Source organism: Dama dama, chromosome 19 (assembly GCF_033118175.1).
Source record: "Dama dama isolate Ldn47 chromosome 19, ASM3311817v1, whole genome shotgun sequence".
In the NCBI taxonomy this organism is placed as follows: domain Eukaryota; kingdom Metazoa; phylum Chordata; class Mammalia; order Artiodactyla; family Cervidae; genus Dama; species Dama dama.
Genome location: NC_083699.1, coordinates 48,900,743 through 48,923,745, shown reverse-complemented (window position 1 = coordinate 48,923,745; position 23,003 = coordinate 48,900,743). Strand labels below are relative to the sequence as shown.

Below are 23,003 nucleotides of genomic sequence, written 5' to 3'. Positions count from 1 at the left end.
AGTATATTCACAAAGGTGTATAGCCATCACCACTGTCTAATCCAGAACATTTCATCACCCCAGAAAGAAGCCCCAAACCCCTAAGCAGTCACTCCCCAAGCTCTCTTCCTCCCAGTCTTTGGTGACCACTCATCTACATTCTGCCTCTCTGTATTTGGCTATTCTGGGAATTTCATATAAATGGAATCATACAGTATTTTCAAGGTTCATCCATGTAATAACATGTAACCTATTTTATTCCTTTTTATGGCTGGTTAATATTCCACTGGGTGAGGGTATCACAATTTGTTTATCTATTCATCAGTTGACAGACATTTGGGGTTTTTTTTCCCATTTTTTAGCTATTATGAATACTGTTGCTATAAACACTCCTGTACAAGTTTTTGTTGGGGGCATAGATTTTATTTCTCTTGGGCCCATATCTAGGAGTGGAATTGCTGAGTCATATGGTAACTCTATGTTTAACTTTTTGAGAACTGCCAAACATTTTTACAGCAGCTGCACTATTTTACATTCCCATCAACAATGTATGACTGTTCCAATTACTCCACATCCTTGCCAACACTTGGTGTTGTCTGTCTTTTTTCTCACAGTCATCCCACTGGGTGTGAAGTGGTATCTCATTGTGGTTTTGATTTGCATGTCCCTGATGGCTAATGATATTGAGTATCTTTTCACATGTTTATTGGTCATTTGCATATCTTCTTTGGAGAAATGTGTATTTACTTTGCCCATTTTAGAATTATTTTATTTTTTATGAGGTTTTTTTTTTTAATATTTACTATTTATTTGGCTATGTTGGGTCTTACTTACGGTACATATGCTTCTCTCTGCAGTGTGCAGGCTGAGTTTTTTTGTTTGTTATTTTGTTTTTTGTTGGCTGCGCTGAGTCTTCATTGCTGCCTGTGGGCTTTCTCCAGTTGCAGCGAGCAGGGGCTACTCTTCATTGCTGTGTGCAGGTTTATCATTGTGGTGGCTTCTCTTGTTTTGGAGCATGGGCTCTAGAGTGAACAGGCTTAGCTGCCCCTCAGCATGTGGGATCTTCCTAGACCGGGGATCGAACCCATGTCCCCTGCATTGGCAGGCAGGTTCTTAACCACTGGACCACCAGGAAAGTCCCAAAAGCTTTCAATTTTGATGAAGTTCAATTTGTTCTTTTTTATTGCATGTGCTTTGGGTGTCATATTTTTTAAAACATTACCTAATCCAAGGTCACAAGGATTTACAACTATATTTTCTAATAGTTTTAGCTATAAAACTGTAAGTTTTAGCTCTTACATTTAGGTTGTTGATCCATTTTGAGTTCAGTTTTATATCTGGTGATAGATCTCAAAGTTCTTACAATGATTCAGTGAAATGAATATTGCAAACTACAAAGCATATAATAAGCTCTCCATGACTGGTAGCTAGTATTATTACTGTATTGCTTGTTTAAAAACCATCAAATGCACAACAATCACCAAAAAAACTTTGCAGAGAAAGATCAACCTTATTACTATGTTGTCACATCTACTTTTTGAGAAAAACATAACCACCCAATATGGTTATCCCCTTGCTCATCATTTTTGGTAATTGCTAGTGTTACCAAAAAGATGAAGACTTGCCATGGGTAAAGATTTCAAAGCTGAAGCAGTTTCCAAGGACAGCCCCAGCACCACCCTAGATAATGAGGCACCTCTGGCCCAAGTGTAAAGCTCCTCACAGTGACTGACTATTGGAGGAAAAACATGCATTTTGACATAGTTATTTAGCATGAAACTTCATAGTTTCATCCTTGTATTTCTATGTCCATGTGCATATATATTCTGCACCTGAGCCTTACGGAGAATTAACTTTTGAGGATTCACCCACTACTTAAATGCTCCAAGCTAACTCAGAGCTCCAGCTACCCAAATGTGCTAGATATCTTCTCTGAGTCTTTAGTACTCACAATGACCCCGTATTGGTCTTTCTTTGAGACAGTCTCCCTGAAATCTCAGTATTTTTAATGGGGAGGCGGTTGCCCCCAGCGTACGTTTGGCAACGTCTGGAGATATTCTTGGTTGTCACAACTGAGGGAGGACTACTGGCATCCAGCAGGCAGAGGCAGGGACATTGCTAAACATTCTACAACGCACAGGACAACCCCCACACAGAAACCTCCGTGTGTGTGCTCAGTCATGTCCGACTCTTTGCAACCCCATGGACTGTAGCCCACCAGGCCCTTCTGTCCAAGGGATTCTCCAGACAAGAATACTGGAGTGGGTGGCCATGCCCTCTGCCAGGGAATCTTCCTAACCCAGGGATTGAACTCGTGTCTCCTGCATTGACAGACAGGTTCTTTACCACTGGTGCCACCTGGGAAGCCCAAACGAAAACTTATGCAGTCTCAACTGTCAATCATGTAGACTGAGAAACCCTGACTAGATTTATGAGTCAATCATGCTTACATTTTGAACTAGGGCCACAAGATGTGAAGGCTCTGGAATCAGACACAGCTGGATTCAAATCTCAGCTCTTTCACTTACCCCCCTTTGTGAGCTTGAGCAAGTTTCTTAACCTCTCTGAGCCTTAGTTTCCTCAGCTAATAATCACTCTAATATACATATGTGTATATACATATACTTAGACTCATCTAATATGTAATGTGTGGCATAGTGACTGGCACATATTGTGTTCTAATATTAGCTCACATAAACATAGTTGATAACGATATCCTAATAAAAATAATACCTTAGGATTTTTTTAAAGTTGGGTGTATTGTATTGATTTACATAGGGTAATATCATCTTTTTTGAGTATACAATGAGTTTTGACAAATGAACACAATGGTGTGATCACTACTGCAGTAATGATACTGAACAGGTTCATCACCCCCAAAATTCCCTCATATCCCTTTGTATAAATTCCTCACCCCACTCATCTACTTTCTGTCCCTATTGTTTTTTGCCTGTTTCAAAGCATCACATAAATGGAATCATAGAGCATGTAGCCTTTGAATCTGGCTTCTTTTGCTTACATAGTGCTTTTGTGACTCATCTATGCTTTTGCACGCATCAGTAGCCTTGTTCGTTTATATTGCTGAGTAGTATTTCATTGTGTGGATGTGCCACAGTTTTGTTTATCCATTTACCAGCTGATGGGCTTTTTTTTGTTTCCAGTTTCTTGGCTATTATGAATGTAGCCACTATAAACATTGGCATACAGGTCTTTCTGTGGATGTGCCTTTTTATTTCTCTTGAAACTAACTAGTTTAATCCCAGGAGTAAGACTTCTTGGTGTCATAGTAAATGTATGTTTAACTTTGTGAGAAACTGCCTGACTGTTTTCTAAAGGGACTGTACCATTTTGCATTGCTGATCTATAGCCTAGCTAGTACGTGATGCTGTTAGTTTTTGCTTTGCAATTTTAGTTATTCTAGAAAGTAGGTAGTAGTATCTTATTGTGTTAATTTGCATTTTCCCTAATAACTCGCAGTGTTGAGTGCCTTTGTTTTGCTTTCAGTTCTTAACATACAGACCATTTGGGATGCCTTAAACCTCACAGAAAACTATATTAAGTAGGTAGAAATAAACAACATGTTCATACTGATGAGAATTAAATGCATGCGTCTCTCCACCCCACCATCACCAAAGTGACTGCTTCCCCACTTCCCATAAGAAAAGAGACGTCTGGTTTTGTACACTCTAGCAACCCGGAGCTGCAGCCAATCTGCGTCATCCTCACTGTGTAATTAGAGGCTGGAGGTGCCCACGTGTCTCATTTTTAGGATGCTGTGGGCTACATTTGGCCCAGATTAGGTTATACTTTAGGCATTTCACTGCATATCTCTTTTTCCCCCTCAGAGTTCTGTTTCTCAGAAGGCTCTCAAAAGAACAAACAGCTCTGGGTCCAAGTGAAGATTCTCCCTCTCTGAGGACAGTGGGGGTGATAGAGACCTCCCTCAGGCATACTCTCTAAAGCAGAAAAGGAAAGAAAAACAAGCCCCAGCAGCCCTGAGGGTGCAGTGCCTTAGACTCAAACCCAGAAAGAGCATGCTGCTTCATGTACTAAAATCCTCCATCCACAAGTTTATTTCACCAAGTGAACATTGTCCTGCCCTCTCTTCTTCTCACATAGAACCCATCATCCCTAATGCTTTTCCTTGCTCTTCTAGTTATGGTTGCCAGAAAAAATAGAAGATCCCCGGTTAAACTTGAATTTCGAATAACACACAAATTTTTAGTGGAAGTATATCCCATATAATATTTGGAGTCTTCTTGTAGTGCCAATGTTGGAGGGGTTAACTTATTTTTATTATGGGAGTCAAAATATTACTTGAGGAGAGAACTAAGAACCTATTTGATTTTGTCTTAACCCTATGCTTGTTCTCCCCCCTGCCCCCACCCCTGCTCCTGGATATATAGACAACTACTTATTTTCTCCACCGCAGCATCAGTTAAGGGACTTCAGAAGCAAAAGGACCAGAGCTAGATGGCAATGACCATCAGTAGCAATTCCTGTTTAAAAAAAAAAAGCAAAGCTCCTTCTGGGCTGGCTCTGTGTATAGTCAGATGAAAAACTGACCACTCCGTTTGTTCAACACAGGATGGCTGGGGAAGGAAGTGAGCCAATCCTTATTAAAGCGCCACTTAAACTCATTTCTGAAATCAGCCTGATATAAATGCATTCATGTTAAACTTCTTCAGTCACTGCACTGCCAGCAAATCACTAAGAGTGAGCCTCTCCTACAGAGAAGGGAACAAGCAATTTCAGACCCTTCAGCCTCTCATATAAGGTTAATGGGAAAATAAACGCAAACTATAATTAAAAGTAAATGAACAAATGTTATTTTTAAAATAAGAGAAAAAATTTATTGACTGCCTCCTTGTCCAAGTTCCCTATGTGTGTTATGTGAATGGGTCCAATTTTACCTAACATACTTGTGGGCTATGTGTTATGAATTACTGAATAATTAAATAACTTTCCCAATGCTAGTAGGAGTAGCTTGGATTTTTATTAGGATCAGTCTGATTCTAGAATTAGGTCTCCCTACTAATCCACATAAATCTGACACCATAATTACCCAGGAGAAGGAAAGAGAAACTTCTCAGTGAAAATGCTCGGTAGTGTATGGAAATTCTCACAATGAATCGTCCCCACAGTTACAAGGCCTATGATTCCAACAGCCAAGCAGAACCCACATAGGCAGTTTTGACAGCGATATGAAAGATGGGTTCCAGGTGCCATGGCCACAGATTATTTAAGAGGCAGCTGTGGGGCTCTAGTGAAGCGGCGGGACTGAAGATTGGTGTTAAAAGTCATTGACACAAAGGTGAATAAAACTGTCTTGTAATTTCCCAGAGACCAGAGCAGACAGATCAGAAATCGAGGCAAGTAGAGAAATCCAATCACATCTCTAGCTACCAAAGCACCATGAAGTGATTATGACTCTGACATAATGTCTGGGCCAGCCATAGCTTGGTCAGGGCCTTGGACCTGTTTCCCCAGGTGTGATGTCAACAACAACAAGAGTTAACATTGTCATGGTGCTGTCCAGGTGTCAGGTTCTGCTTCAGGTGCTGCACAACTTTTAAGCCATTTCATCTTCACAAAAACCCTCTGAGATAAGTACTCTTGTCATCTCTCTTTCATCCTTGAGGAAACCATGGCAGAGGGAGGCTAAGTAACTCACCCAAGATCCCAAGTGGCAGATCTGCGATTCAAACAGAACAGTCTGGATCCAGAGTCTGTGCTCTTAACCATCATACCACGTGCTATGTGCTAAGCATCTGCACCTGTCAAAGAGGCGGACCTGAGGAAAGGATTGAAACTGATGGGTAGGATCAGCTTTCCAAATGAAGGCACTGAATGTAGAGGAGAAAATCAGTGGAGAAAGCCATGGTGAGAGGAGGGAAAGAGAAGGGAGGACCATGGAGGTAGACAAAGAAGGAACAGTCAGAGAGGTATAAAGGGAAGCAGGATTGTGCAAAAGCAGGGAAGTACAAGGAGAAGGAAGCTTCAGGAAGGAAGGTCATCCACAGAACCCCAGTGCTGCAGAAAGATCAAGAAGAGTGGGGCCTGAGAAACAGACATTGAATTAGCACTTTGAAGCTTGTGTTGATGAAGACTGGGTTACCCCTGAAGGATACCAATTTGGATGCTGTGACTCGGATGGTAAAGACTCCACCTGCAATGCAGGATACCCAGATTCGATCCTTGGGTCGGGAAGATCCCCTGGAGGAGGGCATGGCAACCCACTCCAGCATTCTTGCCTGGAGAATCCCATGGACAGAGGAGCCTGGTGGGCTACAGTCCATGGGGTCGCATGGAGTCTGACACAACTAAGCAGCCTACAAAGGCCCACAACAAAGGCCAAAAATGACAGTGTGAAGGGTATTTCCCCTCATGTGACAGTCCAGCCTAAACAGTTCTGGGCTAATCTCACCTTGGTGCACTGCCATCTTGAGCATGAGGTTTCTATATTAAAATGACTGTTCCTGTCATCTCTCCACAGTCTAGGCAGCATGAAGGCTAAAGACTTAATGGAAAACGCACCCCTTCCTTTCAAAGGGTTGGTCTGGAAGCTATGAACCTGGCAACACCAAGCTGCAAGGGAACCTAGAAAATGCATTCTTTCGTTGGGCAGTTGTACTCAGATAACAGTGATGAGTTCTATAGAAAAGGTAGAAAAAAAGATGACAGAATCAGGACACAACTCTATACCATAGAGGTCACTGATCACCTTGGCAGTTAGCTTCATCTAGTGGGCTGTAGGGAGTTCACAGGGAGAGGGTGGGTCTTTCCTAGAGAGGAAAGACCATGTGAAAGAGTTACTGGTCATGGAAATAGAGAAAATGATAGAGGCAGAGGAGTAGCAGAATACAAAGATGGTCTGTGCAAAAAGGGGAGAATCAGGAATGTTTATGGAGAATAGAAAAAAATCAAGAGGGAAGAGAGAGATCAGATGCTGCGAGGTCTGCCTTGGACACTTCTTTCTTTGAAACAAGAGGACAGGATAACACAGTGAGTAAAGATGTACATTTCTTTATTTCTTTCTTTATTTTTATTTGGCTTCATTGGGACTTAGTTGTGGCACAAGGGGTCTTTTTTTTCTGGTTGCAGCATGTGGGACCTAGTTCCCTCACCATGAATCACACCTGGGCCCCCTGCATTGGGAGTGTGGAGTCTTAGCCACTGGACCACCAGGAAAGTGTACATTTCACTGTGAAGATTAGGGAAGTTGAGCAAGCATGGGTTCATGTGGCTCCAGTCTCAACCACATAGGTGAGATCAGTCGCCTCCCTAACAGCGTGTTTCCAAATATGAAGGCTACCAGGAGCTTACAAAACGTAAGGGTGATGCTCCCTGTGCCTGACTAGCATCCTGTCGCCTGCATCTCAGGAGGACACTCGTGACTACGCACTGTCTCTCTCCTACAGAGTTAGAACCCTACAGAGAGCCGCTTCTCACCCATAGAGCCACTGTGGACACAGAGATGACCCCCAATAAATATCTGTTAAGTCAGTGAATAAATGAATAGGTGAATGAACAAACACATTTCACGACTGAGTAGTTGCACATGTTCAGAACATTTAAATTCCTCTTCAAGCAGCATAATTCCTTATGGGCTGACATTCATCTCAACAGATTCCATTTCCAAACCTGCTTCCTTCTTCTCTAAAACATGAGAATGATACATCCCCTGGAATATCTGAGATGTTGTAGATTTTACTAGGCAATATCTCTCTAATAGCACAGAGAAGTGCCTCCGTTTATTAGTGACTCTAATAGTGGCTAATATCTCTCTACGTCTTTTGTTTGCATTGTTAGAGAAGCTTGTAAGGATCCATTCAGGCTAAATGTTGACTTCTTTCAGTTTAAAGAAACAGCACCCAAAATAGGCTGCTTTTGCCCTAAAAGGAAAATATCCTTTCATGGAAGTTTTTTGCATGTACTTGTTTCCTACTGCCACAATGTCATATCATTTCGGATGTCAGCCAAGCAATGTCAGAACTCAAAGAGTTCAGATATTTCAGACAAGGAAAATGTCCCCCCTCCCTGTTCCCCACCTTCAGTTCTTACAGTTAATTGTTCATCAGCTCAACTCTGTTATTTCAGGAGGTTACTTACAGGAAGATGGTGAAATTAGCAGGAGAAAATCAGATCAAAAGTGGCCTCATCAGCCACTAACTACCCAAAAAATCACAAAGTCTTTCATTACGTAGTTACTATATGTGGTGACATGTTTAGGACTAAACAAAATGACAAAGTGGCTCCTGGGCTGGTGTCAACATATCTTCAGTACCTGCCTCTGTAGGATGATCCCAGTCATATGACCACTTAAGACTTTGGCCCTGCCCTGGGTTTTTTTCTGAATTAAACGCACTCTGTTGGTGAGTCACAGAACATGTTCTCTGTAAAGGGAGACTCTCCAGGTTCAACTATTACAACTGCAGAAACTATAAGCAAGCATAATGATTACATCACTTCTAATTACAGTTCCTCTTTCTGGCTCCGACAGGAGGAAACATTGTGCTTGCTCACCTCCAGACTGCCACTCTCCAAGCAGCCTTCACCTTCTGAAGGACATAGCTGCCTCTGGTCTTCTACCCTTGGAAATCACCCTGAGCTTGTCTCTCTCCAAGACAAGACACTCTTTAAAGCATTCTTTAAAGCCCAGACTCTCTGGCACAGGACAGAAACAGGTGTGCAAGGGACTTGAAATAACTGTCCTCTTCCTTCTCCAAGAAAAGTGACTTTTGGCGACTATATTTGGGGCGCCACCTCTGCCTCCTCCATGCTCTCCTGAAACACTGAGCTTCCACTGTTCTTGGCAGGGGATAGGGCACTAACACCAGTACCCATTATGTGGCCTCAATCCCTCCCTGCTTCCAGATTGTTCCATTAGCTTTAGGGCACCACCCAGTCCTCTCAATAACTTTTGTTTGACTTCACAGCTTCTGACTTCTCAGCCTGCATGCCAGAGGTTGACAAGGTCCTTCCTGCCCAGAGCACAGGGAGCGCTTTCTACCTTGCTTTTCCCTCTTTTCCATCTGTGGGCCTCCCTCTTTCCCATATGCAAAGACAATACAAAGAGCAGACCACACATTTTCAAGATGTTTACTGAAGAAAATTAAAGGAGTGATCTAAAATTACAGACTAGCATTTGTGTGTAATCCTTGGTTAGAAATTGGTGCTAAATCCTGTCCATCCTTCTCTGATCACACAGTTATGGTCACCCAAGATCTGTGCCTCTCCCAGGTCTATCTGGGACTATGCCAGAGTCCCCATGCTGACCCAGTTTGGGCCCAGCCTCCTCCTGTAATTACAGATGCACTAGACCATGGTAGTCTTGTGTCTGAATCTTGTCCTAGCACTTGATGCACCTGCTATTTCATACCCTGTGTTTAGTCCTGGTTGTCATCATTTGAGAAGCACGTTGACAAACTTGAGAGAACAACCAAGTAGTGAGGAATCTGGAAGACATCTTACACCCAGAATGGTCAGAGAAACTGAGGATGTGGGCTAGAGAAGGACTTGGGGAGTGGACATGGCCATCATAGAGACTGTTGAGATACATCTGCTGCTTTCAGGCCAACCCAAAGATAATGCCTTTCTTACACTAACCCAGATATATTAAAGTGGTGCAGAGTGTTCTAGAAAATGGTATTTCTGTCTCTAACTTGTTCTAGCAGTGACGTTCCTTCCAGCAGAGATGGTCCAGAGATTCGTGTGCCGGGTAAGGGCTGGCCTTCCAAATCCATAATTGTCTATTTCTATGGAGAACACCGAGGGAGGGTCCAGAGGTTTTTGGTGACTGGGATCCTGTTAAACCTTGTGGCCTGCTTGGTACTAGACATCAGTCAGCTTTCACCTATTATTATTAGCCTTTGAAATTCTGACATGCTCTCCAGGAATTTAAAATATTCCCTTCTGCAGGACGGCACAGCTTGCCAGCTTTAAAATTCAAACTTCAAAGCTGCTTTGGAAATAAAAATTTGCTTTTACAATTTTAAACGTTTCTAGCCACAAGAAAGATGACTTGAACTTTTGGAAATTGGCTTTTGAAATGTACATCTATTGACCAGTTTATGATGAGCTTGGAAGGCCCGCTGCCAGTGGCCTGTTTAACTTACCTTTGCCCTCTAGCAGGTCACCCAGCATCTGGTTCAGAGCAGGCTACAGCAGTGGCTCCCAGCTGGGCTGGGATTGGGTCAGGCATCGGTCACTTATTTAATTCTCTGGGTCAATGTGCAGCTGGAGGTGAGAAGCTCTGTTGTTGAAGGTTTGAGAATTGCCATTTTAAACCATGTTCCTCTCAGACATCATTTCAGAACAAGCCAGTTTGCTTACATTCTATCATATCACAAAGCACCCTTCCGCAATAAGTGGATGAGATGTTTTTATCTGTTGTCCTGATTCTCAGAGGACCTCAGGTCTGCTGACCCAGCTATGATGGTGGAGTGACAATGGGGTGCAGGTTGAGAGGTGTTTTACATCTCTGATGACAAAATTAGGGTGGTGGTCAAGCTACACTCACCCCTAGGTGTTTCTAGGGTTTCTCTTGGGTGCCCTTGCCAACACACAGCCTCCCCAGGCCTGGACAAAAACCTTTTTCTCTGGAGCTTCCACAGTCTCAGACAAGACTGCGTTCCTTTAAGAAGGCTTTTGACATGCTGATTCACAGCTGTTTGTAGTCAAGAATAGCTGCCCATTGGGGAAATCACATCTGTGCTGACTATTGGAATAAAACTGCCCACAGAAGTTGATGAGCCAGCAGACTCATTCTTCTGGATAGTGCTAGGTCCCTGCCATCCCCACACAAAAGTAAACTCCATGAAGGCACAGATCTCATGGGACTTCCACACCCTGGTGACCTCAAAGCCTGGAACAACATCCGGCAGGAAGGGGGTGCTCAAGAAATGTATTCAATGGATGCATAAATGAATGAATGAATCTAATGCTAATCGGGGCCCAGAGAGAACTCCAGAGACCATCGATACTACTTAAAAATAAATAAGTAAAATATTTATTTACAGATTTTGGCTTTCCCAGGGCTTCAGATACTAGCAAGGGAAAACTTTCTGGACAACTTTACATGTTAACCTAGGGCGTTGTGCTATGCTTAGTCACTCAGTCGTGTCTGACTCTTTGCGACCACATGGACTGTAGCCTGCCAGGCTCCCCTGTCCATGGGGATTCTCCAGGCAAGAATACTGAAGTTGGTTGCCATGCCCTCCTCCAGGGGATCTTCCCAATCCAGGGATCAAACCCAGGAAGCCCAATAATACTGGAGTGGGTTGTCATGCCCTCCTCCAGGGGATCTGTAGGAACAAAGACGGCTCAACCTACATGAAGTCTTAGATCCACTGCTAACTGACCAGCCCAAATGCTCTCATTGCCAAGAATTCCCTGAGCATCAGGAAGCATCCCTCCACAAAGCTGCCTCCCCCAACTCAGGGGTTACCGATATTAACTGCACTTACCCACCCCACCTAAAGGGAGGGCCCCTCACAAATCCATTCTCATGTCTCAGGTCTCCAGCCTGACCCCCAACACCCTTGCATAATTCCAGTTTTTTTGTCTTCTTCCTCAGAAGCAGCTTAGAAAATCTTCTTTAATTTGTGTGTGTGTGTATGTGCACATGCATGCCTTAAGAAATTAGAACTAGGCTTGTCCAGCCCTGCCAGTGTTAGCAATCATCTGCTGGGGAAGCATACAAATTTGAGTAAAAAAAAGCCACACAGCTGTGTTCTCCCAATCCCTAGGGCCCTAGAACACACCCCATAGAGAGTAGAAATCCTTTCTTGAATATGGAATGTGGGGTTGAATGAAAAGATTCTGACCTAACCACCTTTCTCCTGGGCTCTCACATCTTTCCCCTAGAAGAAGCTGGTATATAGGGAAGTGTTCACATCGATTGCTTTTTAGTTTCCCCGTCAGCTTGGCTGCTGACCACATGACTTGGCAGAGCCAAATATCTTTCCCTGAGTCTCTGACTGGTACAATAAGGAATTTTAACTTTGAGGTTCAGTCAGCTGTCTGATGAAAAGGATTCTCTATGTCTCAGTATAAGCATTGCCTGTATCAAAATGTGCACATGGAAAAATCAAGTGCTTGCACCCAATAGTTGATGTGTTGAATCCCTTGTATTTATCACATTCTCTGGCTGAGATTCAAAGTGAGTGATTAAATGCTGGCAACCTGGGGGCTAGCATTATTTAGTGTCTTTAGAAAAGTCCCCTCTATGATGCATCATTTAGACTAGGAAGATCGTTTCCTGTGGACTGCACCTCTAGGGAAGTGCATCTTAAAATCAAGAGGGAAACAGTCAAGCAGCTTGATCTGTAACAATAACCTGTGATTGTTAGCCACAGGTTAATACTTTAAGAAGAGCAGCATTCCAATTTCTAATCAAGGGGCCATTGTTACTGATAATAATTAATCCTCTCTCTGCTTATCCCTCTCTTTGAACTATGCATCCTAGACAGGGTGGAAAGTTATTGCTTGTTTAGGAAACTTCACTCTTGTCCATGTTATCACAACCACAGGGAGATTCACATAAATGAGGCGGAGGTATTAGGACTGAGAGCAAGGCTGAGATATTTAAAGTAGCGCCTAGTTAGCAGCAGCTAGAGAGAGCTTTCCCCTCCCTCAAAATACATGCAGACACAGAAAAAGATTAAAACTCTAAGTCATCCAGGGATTAAAAAAAAAACCACTCATCTGACAAGTGATGAATAGTCACTGCTTTCAAGGAATTTCTGGTCCAGTCACTAAACCAAGCTCTTAGTTAACTAATTTGCTGTGTAGCAAATTACCACAAAACTTAACGGCTTAAAACATTTATTTTCTCACAGTTCCTGGGGGTCAGAGTCCAAGCGTGGCTTAGCTGGACCCTAACTGGGTCTCTCTGGGCTCAAGAAGGAAGGATTCACTTCCTCCCTCAATCACGGGGCTTGTCAATGGGATTCAGCTCCTTATGGCTGGCAGTCTGAGGATTCCTTGGTTTCTTGAGACATGGGCTTCTCCACAGAGCGTATCACAACACTGCAGCATTTGAAGAGCTTCAATAACAAAACAGAATGGAGTAAACCTGGAGACAAGCAGGAATAGTTCCAAATTCCCTGCCTTGTTCCCCACTCACAGCTGATTTGAGGAGTATCTTAAATGCTTTCCTGCCCACCCATCTGTGACTAGACGCCTTCTCATTCCTTCCTTCACTGATTCATCCACTCAACTATTAATATTTGGGGGTTCTCTCTATGTGCCAAGAATGATTTGAAGTAGCGGGAGTATAGCCGTGAACAAAGCAGATTTCCAGTTCTTAGGGATTTTACAGTCCAGTAGAGAAGACAAATAATAAATAAATAAGAAATGTAATGCTCACTTCAGCCTCACATACTAAAATTGGAATGATTATAGAGAAGATTAGCATGGTTCCTGCACAAGGATGACACATAAATTCATGAAGTGGTCCATATTTTTGTCCATCAACAGAGGAATGGATAAAGAAGATATGGTATGTATATCTATATATATACATATACACACAATGGAGTATTACTTGCAGCAATATGGATGGATCTAGAGACTGTCATATTGAGTGAAGTTATTCAGGCATAGAAAGACAAATATATGATATCACTTATATGTGGAATCTTAAAAAAGGGTACAAATATACTTATCTATAAAACAAAAATAGAGTTACAGACATAGCAAACAAACATATGGTTACTAGGGGGTAAGAGGGCTAAACTGGGAGATTGGGATTGACATATAAACATTACTACAAATAAAATAAATAACTAATAAGGACCTCCTGTACAGCACAGGGAACTCTACTTGATACTCTGTAATGATCTATATGGGAAAAGAATCTAAAAAAGACTGGAGATATATATATATATATATATATGTATAACTGATTCACTTTGCTAACAAAATGTAAATCAACTATACTCCAACAAAAATTTTAAAATAAAAGAAATGCTTCAAAATTATTTATTCATATTTTATTTCCAATTTTAAATAAGGTTATTACTATTTTACTATTGGCAAATATTTTTTAAAATGTCAACTCTCTGTTGTTATATTTAAAGCAAAACTTTACAAGTTAGATTTTGTCCTTTTATTGTGTTTATTATTTTAGATTAATATTTTAGGTTATATGTATTCAAATTTACCTGTCTGTATTTAAGTTTTATGTCTGAGAATATTTTTCCTATTTTTAATTAAAAAAAAAAAAGAACTGTATAGTTTATCAGAAGACAAGTGCTATAGAGAAGAAAAAAAGTGTTGGTCTTCCAGTCATGTCTGACTCTGTGACCCCATGGACTGTAGCCCCATCAGGCTCCTCTGTCCATGGAATTCTTCAGGCAAGAATACTGGAGTGGGAAGCCATTCCCTTCTCCAGGGATCTTCCCAACCCAGGGATCAAACTCGGGTTTCCTGTATTACAGGTGGATTCTTTACCATCTAAGCCACCAGGAAGTGCTGAGGGGTGTGTAAGTCTGTGCGATGGGAGGTTATAATATGACATTGGAGCAGAGAAGTGATAGAAGGTAGAAGTCTTGGGGTTGCAGTGTGCTTGATGTGTTTGAAGAACAGCAGTAAAGTCGATGGGACTGAAGCAAGGTCGGTGAGGCAGACAGCAGTACGACAGCAGGTCAGAGGGGTGGTTGACTCATGGGATGTGGTAAAGCCCATTTCACAGTCACTTGAAGGGTTCTGTAGGTCAGTTTAAGACTTCGATTTTTACTGTGAGGTGGAACATGGTGGGCAGATTTGGACAAGAGGAGTAACATGATTGGATGTAAGACCACGTGGTTGCTAGGTTTAAAAAGAAATGGTCTGTGGGGCAAGGCTGGAAGCCAGGACACCAGTTACAAAAGAATAGAAATAATACAGGCAAAAATGGTAAGAAGTAGCTGGATTCAGGATTTATTTTAAAGGTAGAGTAAATATAAGATTTAATGACAGAATGAATATGGGAGCAAGAAAAGAGTCATTAAGGACAATTCCAGAGTTTTTGGCCTGAGCAACTGGTGCCATTAAGAAGAAAGAGGAACGCTGGTGGAGGAATAAGATGGGGAAGGTTCAGAAATCAAGAATTGTGACAGAACCAAAACAAATAATCCTAACATTTATACAGACCCTGAACAGCCAAAGCAAGCTTCAGAAAAAAGAACAAAGCTAGAGGTATCATGCTCCCTAACTTCAGATTATACTACAAAGCTATAGTAATATACTGGCACAAAAACAGACACATAGATCAATGGAATACAACAGAGAGCCCAGAAATAAACCCACACACCAGTGGTCAATTAACCTACAGCAAAGGAGGCAAGAATACACTATGGAGAAAAGACAGTCTCTTCAATAAGTGGTGCTGGGAAAACCAAACAACTGTGTATAGAAGATGACATTATAGTTTTCTCACACCATATACAAAGATAAACTCAAAATGAATTAAAGACCAGAAACCATTAAACTTTTCGAAGAAAAGAAGCAGAACACTCTTTGACATAAATTGTAACAGTCTTTTTTTGGATCTGTCTCCTAAGGCAAAGGAAACAAAAGCAAAAATAAACAAATAAAATTTAGTTCAATTTAAAAGCTTTTGCATACCAAAGGAAACCACTGACAAAATGAAAAGACAACTTGCCGAATGGGAGAACATATTTGCAAATGATATGACTAATAAGGGGTTAGTATCTAAAGTATATAAACAACTCATGTAACTCAATATCAAAAAACCAAACAACTGGATTTAAAAATGGGCAGGACTTCCCTGATGGTCCAGCGGCTAAGACACTGCTCTCCCAATGCAGAGGGCCCAGGTTCAATCCCTGGTCATTGAACTAGATTTCACATGCTGCAACTAAGTCCCAGTGTAGTCAAATAAATAAAGAAATATATATTATTTTAATGGGCAGAAGACCTAAATAGACATTTTTCCAAAGGTGACATAGCTGGCCAACAGGCACATGAAAAGATGCTCAACGCTGCTAATCATCAGAGAAATGTAAATCAAAATCATAATGAGATATCACTTGGTCAGAATGACTATCATCAAAAACACCACAAATAACGGTCATTGGTACTGTAATCATCATCATAATCATTATGTTGTACACTTGAAACCAACATAATACTATAAATCAACTACACTTCAAAAAAGACCATAGTAAAATAAAAATAAATAATAAAAAAATTCTGCTTTGAATCTGTTGAGATACCTATTAGATGCCCATATGGGCAAATCAAGTAGACAGTTCAATAAATGAGTCTGGGGTTCATGGATTGATTCTGGCTAGAGATGGAAACATGGGAGTTATCAGACTTTAATAAGGGCTCCCTGGTGGCTCAGACGGTAAAGCGTCTGCCCGCAATGCGGGAGACCCGGGTTCGATCCCTGGGTTGGGAAGATCCCCTGGAGAAGGAAATGGCAACCCACTCTAGTACTCTTGCCTAGAAAACTCCATGGATGGAGGACCCTGGTGGGCTACAGTCCATGGGGTCACAAAGAGTTGGACACGACTGAGCGACTTCACTTACTTCACTCACTCAGACATTAATTAAAGCCCTGAGTCAATGAATTCACTAAGAAGTTAGAGCAGATAGAAAAGAAAGATTCAAGAACTGAACCCTGGGACACTCTAACATGGAGAGGAGGATGACAGGAAAAGTGCAAGTGGCTAGTAAGGCAGGGAAAATCAAGAAAAAGTGGTATTCAGGAAAACAAATGAAGGAAGCATTCCAAATTATTGCATCTTCCTTTAGTTTCTGGTTTTTTGGTTGTTTTTTTTTTTTTTCCAAATGCTCATGTTCATAAGAATCACTCTACAAAGTATCCAGAGGATGCCTTAATTACTTGTTTTGTGGGAAATTGAAAAGATTTTCAAGATAGTTCTGACTTGGGTTGATTTTAGCCATAGGTACTGATGCAAGAATGTAATTGTGATGGAATGGGATCTACTGTAGTTTTGAGAGAGCTGGAAGGATTCTAACATGCTTTAAGGAGAGAGGCAGTGTTTACTGGGTGATTAAGTGAGTTTTTTTGATAGTTGCAATTTTAAAAACTTTCATTATAGAGAATATCACATGTGCAAAATTAGCAGAATAGTCTAATGTTATAATATCCTCTGTATTCCCATCACCCAATTCAACAATTATCAATTCATGGCCAAACTTTTTTCTATTTCATGCACTATCTCCATATATTTTGAAACAGACTCCAAACACCGTATCACTTCATCTGCAAAAATAAAGATTTTTTCACATTAATAAAATATCATTATCACCCCCAAAAAGTTAATGTAATTTCTTAACATTATAAAGAAAGCCAGTCAATGCTCAATTTTTCAATTGTTTCATAAAGGTTATGATTTAAAAAAAAAATTTGGCCACACAGCATGTGGCATCTTAATTCTCTGACCAGGGATTGAACCTGCACCCCATGCATTGGAAGCACAGAGTCTTAATCACTGAAACACCAGGGGAGTCTTGATTTATTTAATTGTTTGTTTGTTTAACTAGATGCTTCCTAGGTGGCTCAATTGGTAAAGAATCTGCCTGCAATGCAGGAGACCTGGGTTTGATCCCTGGGTTGGGAAGATCCCTTGGAGATAGGATGGTAACATTGTTTAAATAAGGTCTATACATTGAAAATAGTGGTAATATTATCTTTTAAGTCTCTGTACATTTTCCCTTTACCATTTCTCATATGTGTATGTGTGTATGTATGTATGTATATATATATATATATATATATATATATATTTTTTTTTTTTTTTTCCTTTTCCAGACAAATTGTTTGTGGAAGGGAACAGGCAGTTTCCCACCATCTGGATTTTGATGATTGCATCCTCATGTTGGTGGTGCTGAAATGCTTAGCATGCTCCTCTATCCCCTGAATTTCCTATAAAATGAAGTTGAATCTGGAGGCTTAATCAGGTTTGTTAGATTTTTTTGGCAAGACTACCTTATAGGTGCTGCTGCTTTCTTCCCCCAGAGGTCCCTTACTGTCTGGTTGCATCTCTTCTTTGTGATGTTGATGGCTGTTGATGGTCAAAGCCTAGACTGGTTATTACATTGGAGGTTGCAAAATGGTTCTAACTCTATCCTTCCTTCATTATTTACTAACTATAATATTTCTATAAAGAGAAACTTACCACAATCTGTATTTGGCTTCTACATGATACAGTCCGAAAAAAGAAAGCCACCATAACTGCTTAATTTATCTTATTTATTAATTTTAAAAACAATGAGTTGGTCTCTAGCATCCTCCCACAGAGACCAACGAGGGCTTTGCCAGGAAAGGGTTTATTGTGAATGCATGGATTTAATTATTTCAGTGTTCAATCCATTGCAGTTATCCTCACTTATGCTCAAATTATCCACCATTGGCCAATGGAAACCCCTTTACATTAGTTCCTGAATCCTTCTGATGTATAATCCTCACTATCTGGTGTAACAAGCTGTTTAGGCTTATCTTGTATATTTCCCATCCGGACCTGGAATCAGCCATGTTCCCTAGAAGCCCTGTTTCCTTTTAATGGAAAAGGAATTGAAGTTGTTACATACCATATAGGGTCACAGAATCAAAGAGCCAGGAGGTAGGTGTTGAAGGAGATGTCACTTTAGTGAGCAAAGCTGTCTAGAGTCCCCTAGGACTCAGAATTTGACTGGGAACCATTCACACCAACCTCCTCTCAAGCTGTTGATCTAAGAAAAGGATGCTATTATCTCCCAAGCAGAAAGTGTTGGGCCAAGCTGATGGCATTGTTTCATTCAATCCAAGTAAGTAAAAGGAGAAAAAAATGGAACCCATGAAAAAATTCTACTAAATAAGAGAAGAACAAACCTCTTGATCCCTGAACAACAAGAGGAAGGGACAAATCCCTGAAAATGTAGACTGCTACAGGATACAGAAAGAAAATGCTGAGAAATTGCTGGGCACCCTCAGAAAGATGGAAGAAGAAATGTCTTTCATAAAACATGAGCAGATAGTCATAGGATGAAAACAAGCTAAGAAGAAAAAGAGTGAAATAAATAGAACGGTAGATACATGAGATAAAGAATGCTAAGGGAAAATCACAAACACAAGGGTAAGAATAAGATCAGACTAGACATCTACACATATAATACTATGGTTTTCACTTAACAATATATGAGAAACATTTTTCCATATGTCATTAAAATTTTTTTAAACCATAATGTTCCTAGTAACTAGACTGGGAAATTTAAAATATGAAGAATCATACCTCATTGAACTAATCCTCTCATGTTAGAAAATGAGGCGTTTTCCAAGTTTTTCTGCCACTCTGAGCAATCTTAAGATATACATATTTTTGTATATCTGTCCATGTAGTCAGTAACTATTTATTGAGCATCTAGTGATTATTACTGGGCACATTCTGGGGTGCATAGTGGTGAAAGAGATGGACACAGTTCCCATCTTCATGGAACTTGCAGCTCAACAGGGAAACCAACTATTAAGAAATTGCAACACTTTTGTGATAAATGGTAGAGAAATTGTATGGTGATAATGAAGCACATGGCCAGGAAGCCTAACCTACTTTAGAGTTTCCTGAGAAAGTGCCATTTAATCTGAGACCTGAAGAATGAGAGGAGGTAAGCTAAGAAAAGAATTGCAAATAATATTTTCGGGAGAAAGAACAGTGGGTGCAAAGGCCTGAATGTAAGAAGAGCAAGGCACATTCAAGACAAAAGAAATTCAGTGGCAGGTCACCTTGTGACAAGGTCACCTTGAACTTTTTCAAGGTCACCTTGAACCCAGTGACAAGGGTCTTGTCACTGAAGGATGTTAAGCATGGGTGTTCCATGGTCAAATTTTTTGCTCTGGAGGAAGCACCCTGGAGCACAATGGACATTGGTTTGAAGTGTAGCTTGACTCAAGGTAGGGAAGTCATTCAGGAAGCTCTTCAATAACCCAGGCAAGAAAGGGTAGTGAGCCAGAAGAGGGTGTTGACCCTGAGAACTCAGAGAAGCAAATGGATCTGGAAAATATTTAGGAGAGACTGTTTCATTTGAATCAGCTGTGGTAAGGGAGAGGGGAGTCAAATTCGGACCCTAGGTTTCTGACTTTAGCAACCAAGGGGTGCCATTTACTAGTATCAGGAGAAAGAAATGAGAAAAATTATGAATTCAGTTGGATACAGTTGAATTTGAGGTTCCTCCAAAATTCCCAGATGGAAATAGCCAATATGCAATTAGATATACAGATTTACAGCTCAGAATTGCTCCTGAGACCTGGACTGGAATTCTAGATTTGGGATCTATCAGCATATGGGTTATAATCAGAGCTTTGGGAGTAGTGATCTTACAGAAAGAATATGTGGAGGGAGAAAGAAAAGTACCTAGGGCACACCCTGAGGAACAGCGCCAACACTGAAGGGATGGGCCAAAGACGCTTAGAAGGGAAAGCCTATAAGACAGGAAGAAAACTGGGAGGAAACGCAGCCTTCTAGAAGCTGAGGAAAGAGCTTGCATAGAGGGGAAGGGCGTGGCTTGCAACATCAAATATTTCCAAGAAGTTAAGAAAGACAAGGGCTGAAGAGACTCTGTTGGATTTAGTGACCACCTACAAGACAAGACCAGTGACAGAGGAGGTGGACATGGTGACCAAATTTCACAGGAAAGAGTTAGCTGAAGTTGAGGGAACAATTTCTTATTTGACTCCTGACCCAATTTTGAGAACCACTCTCTTTAACTCTAGCAAGTAACTCATCTACAATTATTTTCATAATAGCTTCATTTGGGGTTTGCTTCATTCATTTTGTTTTATGCTTTCTAGCTTTTATGTATCCTTGCTCTTTCTTTTCTATCTTACCTTTTGCTGAGTAGACCACTGCAAAATCACGGCAGATGGTGACTGCAGCCATGAAATTAAAAGACGCTTGCTCCTTGGAAGAAAAGTTATGACCAACCTAGACGCATATTGAAAAGCAGAGACATTACTTTGCCAACAAAGGTCCATCTAGTCAAAGCTATGGTTTTTCCAGCAGTCATGTATGAATGTGAGAGTTGGACTGTAAAGAAAGCTGAGTGCTGAAGAACTGATGCTTTTGAACTGTGGCGTTGGAAGACTCTTGAGAGTCCCTTGGACAGCAAGGAGATCCAACCAGTCCATCCTAAAGGAAATCAGTTCTGAATATTCATTGGAAGGACTGATGCTGAAGCTGAAACTCCAATACTTTGGCCACCTGATGCAAAGAACTGACTCATTTGAAAAGACTCTGATGCTGGGAAAGATTGAAGGCAGCAGAAGGGGACGACAGAGGATGAGATGGTTGGATGGCAGCATCAACTCAATGGACATGAGTTTGAGTTAGCTCCGGGAGTTGGTGATGGACTGAAGTGACTTAGAAGCAGCAGCAGCAGCAGCAGGGAATCGTGGCGTATTGCAGTTCCATGGGGTCGCAAAGAGTCAGACATGACTGAGAGACTGAACTGAACTGAGCTGAGTACTGTTTACCATTATTTCTAAAGCGAACTAGAGCATGAATAGCCTGCTTTTAATTATACTCAGTAGGGGAGCCAGAATTTGAACCCTGTAGGAGCCTGGTGGGCTGCCATCTATGGGGTCGCACAGAGTCAGACACGACTGAAGTGACTTAGCAGCAGCAGCAGCAGTCCACAGTCTCAGCCATAATGTTGTACAGCCTTGTGTGTGACCCCAAGTAGCCTATACCTATAGAAAATTAACTTGCCCTTGAAAATAGTTGGGCTTCCACTGAGGCTCATTGTGGCTCACTGTGTTAAGAATTTGCCTGCAGTGAGGGAGACCTGGGTTTGATTCCTGGGTTGGGAAGATCCCCCGGAGAAGGGAAAGACTACCCACTCCAGTATTCTGGCCTGAAGAATTTCATGGACTGTATAGTCCATGGGGTCACAAAATGTTGGACATGACTGAGCACCTTTCACTGAAAATAGTTATGTCATTAGGGCAATAACTTCACCTATAGAAATATACTGTAGAGAACTAACCAGAGAATTATGCACATAGTTATTTATTGTAGTATTATTTATAACAATATGAATTTATATAGGTTTTTCTGTTTTAAAACAATATTCATCAGTTGTTCCTCTCTAATGCTTGACTTATCTTTTTGTCTGTGTTTATAATTTTTGGCCTTGCATCTGAACTTTGGTGTACATTGATCACATTCATTTAAATGCCGATTGAAAAAAATATTTACATTAAAATCTGTGCCCTGCTTGCTTCCTAAGTTGGCTGACTGTTTGCAACACAGAACAAGACTTGACATATAAGGATGAAAGAGCTCAGAGTCCATCTGAAGGAGGCAGAGGAGGCAGGCATTCTCTGGCGTCAGAGCAGAACGTATTACAAGACCTGAGCAATTTGGTTCTAAGCTGTCTGGCAATGAAGCAGGAAGAAACACAGTAAGTTACATAATTTTCATTGTCCTAGGAGACAAAGAATTCATACTAATTCTTTTGCGGAGGCAAGCTCTTTTTGAGATCTAAAATCAAGCAGAAATTTATGTGAATCTTCATGTAACAGGTATTGAGGGACACTGAAGACTGGAATAGAGTCCCCAAACCCTTGGAATGTTCTGAGCTCTAAGAGTCATGGAGAGCATCTTTTTTTTGTAATATTCGGTTTTTCATCTTCAGTTTCTGAAATTGCTTCAGAGCCATAACGGTGGAGTGGATATCTTGTTATGTGTAAGTCCCTTTCAACCACAACTGATTTTATGTGAATGAGGCAACTTTTGGAAAGCACCTAAAGCTGGGGGGCTGGCTACTGGAGAAGCCAACCCTGTGAGTAAAGGGTTGAAAGTTTCATTCCTACTCCCTGATGGCTAGAGACTGAGTTCAATCACCAATGGCCCATGATTTAATCGATCCTGCTTGTGTAACGAAGCCTCCCTAAAATCTCAGGAGAACAGGGTTCAGAGAACTTTGGAGTTGGTGAGTGAACACATGAAGACGGGGGAGATGGAGAATCTCTGGTCCCTTTCCTATGCTTACCCTGTGCATCTCTTCTATCT

The 23,003-nt window shown here is 41.2% G+C and overlaps 1 non-coding gene across 1 annotated transcript; it reads left to right on the top strand.

Moving 5' to 3' along the window:
- Nucleotides 1-13,342: 13,342 nt before the first annotated feature.
- Nucleotides 13,343-13,449, top strand: LOC133074273 (U6 spliceosomal RNA). The gene has a single exon (XR_009697125.1). It is a non-coding gene; the product is annotated as a U6 spliceosomal RNA (small nuclear RNA).
- The last annotated feature ends 9,554 nt before the right edge of the window (nucleotides 13,450-23,003 follow it).